Source organism: Callorhinus ursinus, unplaced genomic scaffold (genome assembly GCF_003265705.2).
Source record: "Callorhinus ursinus isolate GAN/ISIS: 27379988/994484 unplaced genomic scaffold, GSC_fseal_2.0 scaffold29, whole genome shotgun sequence".
Lineage (NCBI taxonomy): Eukaryota > Metazoa > Chordata > Mammalia > Carnivora > Otariidae > Callorhinus > Callorhinus ursinus.
The window spans coordinates 3,119,944-3,129,653 of NW_027397091.1; the positions used below are offsets into that span (position 1 = coordinate 3,119,944).

The 9,710-nt window shown below is 42.2% G+C and overlaps 1 protein-coding gene across 2 annotated transcripts in view; it reads left to right on the forward strand.

Moving 5' to 3' along the window:
* Window positions 1–751: 751 nt before the first annotated feature.
* Window positions 752–9,710, forward strand: part of SHLD1 (shieldin complex subunit 1) — a 93,434-nt gene continuing 84,475 nt past the window's right edge. For both annotated transcript variants that reach the window (XR_012374103.1, XM_025875993.2), the window contains exon 1: window positions 752–837. The gene's annotated coding sequence lies outside the window, so the exon portion shown is untranslated. The remainder of the gene's footprint in view (window positions 838–9,710) is intronic.

The following is a 9,710-nucleotide window of genomic DNA, read 5'->3' on the forward strand; positions in this document are numbered from 1 at the left end:
TCTATTTCAGGACCCTGGGATCACAACCCCAGCGGAAGGCACGTGCTTAACTATCTGAGCCACCCAGGCGCCCCTCTATGTTACTTTATTTTTTTTTCCTATGTTACTTTAGAAGAATGTTTTTGTGGGATTCGTTACACCAAAAAAAGGTGAAAAGTGAATCTATACACTTTGATTACCAACGCTGGAAGAGAAAATGAAATTTACAGTTGCTGTTTTAGGTTTGTCTGAATATGTTTTCACTTCTGATTTTATCTTTAAATTTGCCTTCAAATTTGGCATATGGTGACCAAACCTCAGCTAGCACTATTTAAAATATTCATCGCAAGTGAAGGACTCCCTAATTTATGGGGTTCTATCCTAAGATAGGCATCTGTAGGAGGATGTGAATGTAAAGGACTCTTTCAAGAAGATGGCGAAATGGGGCAATAACCTTCAGTCTCCTTTCTGTGGTCCTGCAATTCCGGTACTTGTATACGGCTAAGTTGCATGCAACACACTAAAATATTTTCATTGTCTTTGATAATTTCTCTCTACTCTTTATGTTTTTTAAAACGTAGACATTTAAATTTTTTAAATTTAAATGTTTTCTCCTGTTCCCTTTCGCGTCCACCAAGAGCATTTATCAATAAGCCTTTAGGAATTGCCCAAACTGTCAAGTGCGCAAAACTTCACGGGCTGGGAGAATGCCCTCAGTCAAGATGGCTGCTGCTACATTCCGATGCCCTTGCTTGCCCTCAGCAAAGGTGGCTCCAGTGACTTCCTTCAAACCGGCTTTTCCCAGAACAAATATGGCGCCTCCGCTTCCGGATTTCGGTGAGCGGCTCTTGCGGGTCGGTAAGTGTAATGGGGACCTTGCAATTTTTCTCAATTAGTTGTCTCCGTGGACTGAGGAGTGACCTGGAATTAGGAGTAGGTAGGGGGTCTGGGCAGCGCATCAGATCATTCTCTCATAATTGGGAAATTATGGCGGCTTCTCCTGGCACGCTTCCAGTTTCCCCCTGTCCCACCCCCTCCTTCTCCCCAACAACACATGGCCTCCGCAGCTACCCCGTTGGGGAAATCCCCTATATTTGCAGGCAGTGTGACCGGATGCTCTTCCGTTCCTCTTCTCCTTTTTAAAAAAACCAGCTTTTTATTTTTATATAATTATTTAGTTTAACGACTGAGCCACCCAGGCGCCCCTAAAGATTTTACTTATTTATTTGACAGAGAGAGACACAGCGAGAGAGGGAACACAAGCAGGGGGAGTGGGAGAGGGAGAAGCAGGCTTCCCGCCGAGCAGGGAGCCCGATGTGGGGCTCCATCCCGGGATCCTGGGATCATGACCTGAGCTGAAGGCAGCCGCTTAACGACTGAGTATAATTATTTATTTTGAAAAACAGCTTTTTAAAGATATAATTCACAGTCCATAAAATTCACCTGTTTAAAATGTAAAATTCACTGGCTTTTCATATATTCCCAGGATTGTGCTGCCATCGCCACAATCTAATTTTAGAACATTTTCATCACCCTAAAGAAATACCTTGTACCCATTAGCGGTCTCCATTCACCATGACCTTTCAGTCTTCGACTAATAGTAGTCTACTGTCTATAGATTCGCCAGTTGGGAATTCGATATAAACTGAATCATACAACATGTGGCTAAAAGATAAACTGAGGCATATTTAAAATTCTAAGTTAATTCGGGCAAGAAGCGATTCGAATTGGGCAGTATCCAATGCCGCAGTTAGTAAGGAGTTCTGAGGAGCTGAACAAAATGAAAGACTTATAGGCAGAAGGGAGCAGGAACAAGGAAGTAATACTAGGCCAAGAAAGCAGGCTGGTTATTGCAACGTTATATCTCTTTAGGGGATGGCAAGGATCTAGCTGGCAGATTATCTAACTAGTGCTGATCAGGCGATTCCTGATTGGTTGTGGAGTTTAGCACAAGTGACACCATTTTGGATCTGTTGTCTTGTTTTTTTAACACTAGCTTCTTATCACTAAGTATAATATTTTCAAAGTTTGTCCTTGTGGAATGTATTAGAATTTAATTTTTTTATAAAGCTGAAAAATATTCCATGTGTGCATAGACCACATTTTATTCATCCATTCATTAGTTGATGGACATTTGGATTGTTTCCACTTATTGTTTATTATGGATAAAACTACTGTGAACATCTGTGTAAAGTTTGTGTGGACATGTATTTTTATTTCTCTTGAGCATACGCCTAGGAGTGGAATTTCCAGGTTAAAGTGTAACCCTGTTTAACCTTTTGAATAACTACCGAACTGTTTTCCAAAGGGCCAGTGACTTTTTATGTGGATATCCAGTTGTCTCAGTGTTGAAAAGACTGTCCTTTCCTTCTCCTGTGAAGTTGTTTCGGCACCCTGTGGAAAATCAATTGACCATACCTGTAAGGTTTTACTTCTGGACTCTGAGTTCTATTCCATTGATGTGTATGTCCATTCTTATGCCAGTACTACACAGTCTGGATTATTGTGGCTTTTTAGTAAGTTTTGAAATAAAAAAGTATGAATCCTCCAACTTTGTTCTTTTTCAAGATTGTTTTGGCTATTCTGGGTCCCTTGCATTTCTGTATGAATTTTTTAAACACTTTTGTCAATGTCTGCAAAAAGAAAAAAAAAAAGCCAACTGAGATGCAGCTAAGAATTACATTGCTCTGTAGATCGATTTGAGCCATATTGCTATCTCAAAATATTGTCTTCCAATCCATGAATATAGGATGTCTTTCCGTTTGTTTAGATTTTTAATTTCTTTCAACATTTTTTTAAAGATTTTATTCTTTAAGTAATCTCTATACCCAGTGTGGGACTCAAATTTATAACTGCAAGATCAAAAGTCATATGCTCTTCCGGCTGAACCAGCCAGGCACCCCTCTTTCAACATTTTTTTTTTTTTTTTAGTTTTCATTGTACATGCTTACACATTTTTATTAATTATATTCCTAAGTATTGTATTCTTTTTGATGCTATTGTAAATGGAATTATATTCTTAATTTTAGGATTGTTTATTGCTAGTATATGTAAATATTTACACAATATTTGACACATCTTTATTGCTAGGGTAAAATCATTTGCATATACTTTTACTATATTGATCTTGTATCCAGCAATCTTGTTTAACTTGTTTAGTGGTTCTACTGGTTGTTTTTTTTTTAAGATTTTATTTATTCATTTCAGACACAGAGATACAGAGAGGGAGAGGGAGCATGGGCAGGGGGAGAGGCAGAGGGAGAGGGAGAAGCGGGCTCCACGCTGAGCCAGGAGCCTGATGTGGGGCTCAATCCCAGGACCCTGGGATCATGACCTGAGCCGAAGGCAGACGCTTAACCATGTGAGCCACCCAGGCACCCCGGTTCTGCTAGTTTTTAAAGAGGATTCCTTGGGATTTTCTATAGTTTCACTTCCCTCCTTTATGAAAATCTTTATGGAAGACTTTTATTCCATTTTCTTGCCTAATTGTGCAGCTAAAACAGAAGTGATCAGAACAGACATCATTACCTTGTTCCTGATGTTAGGGGGAAAACATTTAGTCTTTTACCATGAAGTATAATGCTAGCTTTGCATTTTTTTGAAAAAAATTTATCAGATTGAGGAAGTTCCTTTATATTTCTAGTTTGTTGAGTATTTTGATCATGAGTGTTTGACTTTGTCAAATGTTCTGTGTGTCTGTGTGTGCTGTGGTTTTTGTCCTTTATTCTGCTATAGTATATTACATTGATTTTCAGATGTTAAAACAACTTGGAATTCCTAGAATAAGTTCCACTTGTCATGGAGTATAATCCTTTTTATATTTTGCTGGGTTTGGTTTGCTTGTTTTCTGGCAAGGATTTTTGTGTTTGTATTCATAATATCAGTCTCTAGTTTTTTGTGATGTCTTTCTCTTGTTTTGGTGTCAGGCTAATATTGGACTTAGAGTAAATTGGGACATGTTCCCTCCTCTTCCATTTTTTAGGAGTTATCTAGGTGAGGGAAGGACAAGTGCAGTAGGAGGAGGTAGGGCTAATTGGAGAACCTGAAGGAAAGCCATTATGCTTGAAGCCTGGAAAGCAGTGAAGGTTGGAGGATTTGGCTAGAGAGAAAGTTCTAGGTGGTGATTAACGTCTCACAGGAGGAAAGAAGAGAGAGCCTTGGGCTAAGCATGGAGGAAGTCCAGTTGGGATTGGAAGATGAGCCACAGAGCAGGCAGGAAAGAACAAAGGCAAAGAGATGGGAGGGCAATCAGGAGAGTGGCTCCCTGAAAAGCAAACAAAGGATGGCAGAGTTTCCAGAAGTTATATGCTGAAGTGATTGAGTTGGTGGAGATGAGGAAATGAGCCAATTTAGACTCTTGAGAAGTTTGTGGAAGGGAGAAGAGACTGGCTGTGGGGAGGGCAGGTGTCAAAGATTTCCTTTTCACTTTTCTTTCTTTCTTGACAACTTTTAACGTTGACATGATTTTTAAAAAATAATGTATATATTTTTTATTTAAATTCGATTAATTACCATATAACGTATTATTAGTTTCGGAGGTAGAGTTCAGTGATACATCAGTCTTATATCAGTGCTCGTTACATCATGTGCCCTTCTCAATGTCTATCACCCAGTTACCCCATTCCCCAACTCCCTCCCCTCCAGCAGCCCTCAGTTTGTTTCCTATGATTAAGAGTCTCTTATGGTTTGTCTCTCTCTCTCTGATTTCTTTTTTTATTTTTTCCTCCCTTCCCCTATGGGCCTGTTTTGTTTCTTAAATTCCACATATGAGTAGGATCATATGATAATTGTGTCTCTCTGATTGACTTATTTCACGTAGCATCCTACCCTTTAGTTCCATTCATGTCATTGCAAATGGTAAGATTTCATTCCTTTTGATGGCCGAGTAATATTCCATTGTACATATATACACCACATCTTCTTTATCCATTTATCTGTTGATGGACGTCTGGGCTCTTTCCATAGTTTGGCTATTGTGGACATTGCTGCTATGAACATTGGGGTGCAGGTGCCCCTTTGGATCACTGCATTTGCATCTTTGGGGTAAATCCCTAGTAGTGCAATTGCTGGGTCATAGGGTAGCTCTATTTTCAACTTTTTGAGGAACCTCCATACTGTTTTCCAGAGTGGCTGTACAAGCTTGCATTCCCATCATCATGCTGATATGATTTTATACCTTCAAAAAATTGCAAGACTAGTACAAAGAACAACCAAATAACATTTTCCAGATTCACCAATTGTCTATTGTCTACACTTGCCCCATCCATTTACTTTATCATTCTCTCTCATACACACACACACACACACACACACACACACACACTTAGAACTATTTGAGAGTGTGTTGCACACATTATGTCCCCCTACCGATGAATATTTGAGTGGCATTCCCAAAGAACAAGGACATTCTCTTACATACTAGGTTTCGTTGAAAATGGGTTTGGGCATATTGAAATATCCAAGTGAAGTTCCAGTGGAACAGAAGTGGGAGAAGGGGTTGTCATCCCTGAAGGCTCGTTAAAGGGTCCAGAGCGTGGGATTTAAGGTGCAGGTGGAGGGGTTGGACTTTGCCACAGGAGGGGCGGCTCTCTGCTGCGAAGAGAGGTGAAGCAGTGGACAGATGTGGGAATCTTTGTTCTGTTTGATAAGGGAGTGGAGGAAGTTCCTCTCTGCTGGATTCTGTTTCCTTTATCAATTAGGATGGGAACAGAACTACTGAAAAGAGCAGGAAGGTGTGTGAGAAATGGGAAGGGTCTGAGTTGAAGAAGTTTGGAGAAAATGCGAGAGTCAAGGAGAGGGGAAGAGCGAGTTATGAGATAAGATGGCTACTGAATGGCAAATAGAAGGCTAAATGGATGGGAGGTAGGCTGGGAAGATAGGAGCCTGTAAATTGTTTTTTAATTATTACTATTTCACTTATTGGAGCTAGACATTATTGAACATGCATTCTGTACTGAGTATTTTACGTGCATTAATTTCATGTAATTCCTATGACAACCCTATGACGTAAGCATAGTCGTCAAGCCATTTTTTAAAAAAACTCCTTCTCTCTTTCTCTCTCTCTTTCTCTCTCTCTTTCTCTCTTTCTTTCTCTCTTTCTTCCTTCCTTCCTTCCTTCCTTCCTTCCTTCCTTCCTTCCTTCCTTCCTTCCTTCCTTTCTGCTTTCGAGGGCACATGGGTGTGTATGAGTGGGGCGGGGGGACAGAGGAAAGGGAGAGAGAGAATCTTAAGCAGACTCCACACCCAGCACAGAGCCCCACACGGGGCTCGATCTCACCACCCTGAGATCACAACCTGAGCTGAAACCAAGAATCAGACATTTAACCGACTGAGCCACCCAGGCGCCCCAGGCCCATTGTTATAGATGAGGAAACCGAGATGCTCAAGGTGACACAGCTAAAAAGTGACAGCAGGGGTTCAAACCCAAGTCTCTCACTCTAGAGACCCTGCGCCTCTCTGGACCTTTCGGCAGAGCTTCCCAGCTGTGTTCCCTGCTTCACTTTTACCCTCCTCCCACTCATGCTTCATTTGGCGAACGGGCGTGAGCATGTGGAAATGCAAATTGATCTTATCATACCCTAACTCAGAAGCTTTCATCACATTTAAATGGAAATATGTATACAAAGATGAACTGACAGATGAATAGAGAGTTGGATAGGTGGCCAGTTTTGTGATAAGGAAAATCACAGTAAAATGTTGATTGTGAACTCTAGACAGTAGCTATAGGGGTATTCATTCGATAATTTATTCCACTTTTCTTCACTTTTGAAAATTTTCATGTAAAATGTTGGGAGGGAAGAGCCTTGATTGAAAAAAGAAGTGAAGTTAAACAGCCTTTTGTATGGGGACCCTGGCTGACTTGGATTCGTAGGTCTGTAAGAATCCATAGTCGTAGAAGATGACTGTCTTTGCTCGGCAAGCAGGTTTCGATGTACAGAGAGACTTCTTGTGTCTCTGCCTCTCCAGTATTGGGAAAGAATGCTCAGATTGTGTAACTAAAGTACTTTTTAGAGAGGAAAATAAGCTCTTCTGGAGAAGGAAGTGGAACCACCTATTTAAAGTTTTAGGGCAAAGATAACCATTGCGGGGACTCCTGGGTGGCTCAGTCAGTAAAGCGTCTGCCTTCAGCTCAGGTCATGGTCCCAGGGTCCTGGGATCGAGCCCCGCATCGGGCTCCCTGCTCAGCGGGGAGTCTGCTTCTCCCTCTGCCCCTCCCCCCTGCTTTTGCGCGCTCTCTCTTTCTCTCTCAAATAGATAAATAAAATATTTAAAAAAAAGATAATCATCACATTCTACTTGTGGTTGCAGACAATAGAAAGGGTCTCATCTGTCCCTCGTACGTGCTTTCTTCTGTGCAAACTCAAGAGTTCCAGATGTTTTGCCGTCACAGGTTCTGACTTTGTAAGAAACAGGATTGTGCCTTTCAGTAGGCTTTCTTTTTTCTCTTTTTGTTCGAATGCCCAGTTTGGAATGTATTTGACATTTAATACAAGTGATTCTAAAAGAAAAGTTAGATGTCACATCAGTTGTGCTGTTTGTTTTCAAGAAGGAGTCCTTTAGTTTGTGTCACTGATGACACTCTTGCTTGCTGGGTGATTTCAAGGCTCCCTTTCAGGCAGGCGGGATATACAGCTGTCCTTCATTGGCCTGTTTTTTTTTTTTCCCTTCCAGGAGCTTCCAGAGCAGTGTTTGGTAACATGAGGGGCGAAGGAGGAGACACAGATGCCTGTGGCAGAGGTGTTTGCTAAAACTTCAGGCTTGGTTGGCTAATATAATGTGTGAAAGACAGAATGTTCTTGCTTCTTTGGGAACCTTGATCCCTTTGCTTCTTGCAGAAGCAGTCAGCTGCTATCTTGGCTCACTCTCTGCCTGAGCGGATGTCCACAACAGCATGTGACCAGGTGTCCTCAAACAAGAAGAGTCTTGCCAGGCCTCTCTGTTGATTTGTTTTTGTACACCCCTATCTTTGCCTGATCAGGTGGTACTTTGCGCTGTGCAGACGCAGGAGGCTGGGAGGCCTTGGAGCTGGGTTCATCCTAGATTGGTACTTTCTAGATGAGTTTCTTTGGGCAAGTTACTCTGCTTCTCTCTGTGTCTGACTCTCTGGCTGTAAATGAGGGAAGTAGCAGGATTACCTGCCTCCTAGGCCTCTTGTCCATAAAGCTCTTAGCACAAGGCTTGGCATCCAACCAACACTGGATAAATGTCTCTTATTATGATGCTTATTCGGAAATTGCTTGTTTCATTCAAACATATATCTTTGAGATCTTTCAAGTTCCAACCGTCATTTTAACAGCTGCACCGTATTCCACAATTTGGAATATGGCCTCCTCCCAAAGCTATTCCTCCTTCAGTCTTCTCTAACGCAGTCCATAAAACCACCCCATGTTGACTCTCAGTTTCTCTTTAACGTCGTTTTCCATTCAGTTATTAAGTTCTACTCTCATTTTAGTTCCTAAATATGTCACTTAATCTGTCCCCTGCTCTTGATTGCCCTGCCCTTGGTCACATGCTCCTCTTCTCTCACCACGACCATGACAGGTGAAGGAATTCCTGTTGCTTCTGAGATTGCCTGCCACTGGGCTGAAGCCCTGCAAGGGCATCTCCTATCCAGCTGCCACATCTGCGGATCTGACCGCGTAGCTCCTCTGCATGGCATGTGGCGGCCCATGGCAGTCACAGTGTGTGGTGTTTGGCTACAATATGATTTGTTGATGACAGCAGTTTATGAGTCAGAGACTTGCAGAGGGAGGATACCTTATTTTATTTTTTAAGTGTTGGGTTTTTTTAGAGATTTTATTTATTTTTGTGCACGAGCTTGCGAGAGAGACAGAAAGAGAGAGAGAGAGAGAGAGAGAGCAAGCACGAGCAGGTGTGGGAAGGGCAGAGGGAGAAGCAGACTCCCCGCTGAGCACGGAGCCCGATGCAGGACTCGATCCCGGGACCCTGGGATCATGACCCAAGCCGAAGGCAGATGCTTAACTGACTGAGCCACCCAGGTGCCCTTATTTTATTTTTTTAGGAACACCGAATTTTTAACAAGGAATGTCCAAATGATGAACCCAGTAAGTCACCTTTGTGGTCTCTAGAGCTCAGCTGGAGAGTTTGTGTTTCCACGTTGCTGACAGCTGCCAGGCCTTGCTGTCCTTCCTAGAGCTGGTGTAGGAACAGGAGAGAGCCCCATGGTCATGCAGCTGAAACCACAGGGCTTGTCCCTCCCCAGTTACTCATGAGTGACTATTCTTTGAGTCTCACTTTAAACTCCCGACACCCATGCCATTGCGGTTGCCCAGGCTGGTTCTACTGGTGTTTATGCTGTCCGCTGGCCATGGTCTGGCCTGCCCCTTGCTTGGGGATAACCTCATCCAGAAAGCTTACTCTCCCTTTCTGGGTTCTTCTCTGTCTTGTCCTTGTGTTTACATGGTATCTGTCTGTGTTTGGATCGTCCCAAGCTGTGAGCAACTTGAAGGAAGGGTCTATTACATACACCTTTGTATACCCAGGGCCTGGCATGTGAAATAATTGAGTGAATGTGTCTTTGAGTAAGCCACAGATAAAAATACAAATCATCTATAATCTCACTGTTCAGAAACTAAACCACTGAATTAATTACCATTAAAGTTAATTTGGAATATACCCTTCCAGATACTTTTTTTTAACTATAGAACTGTAGATTCCTTACTCATACACACACACACACACACACACACACACACACACACACACACACA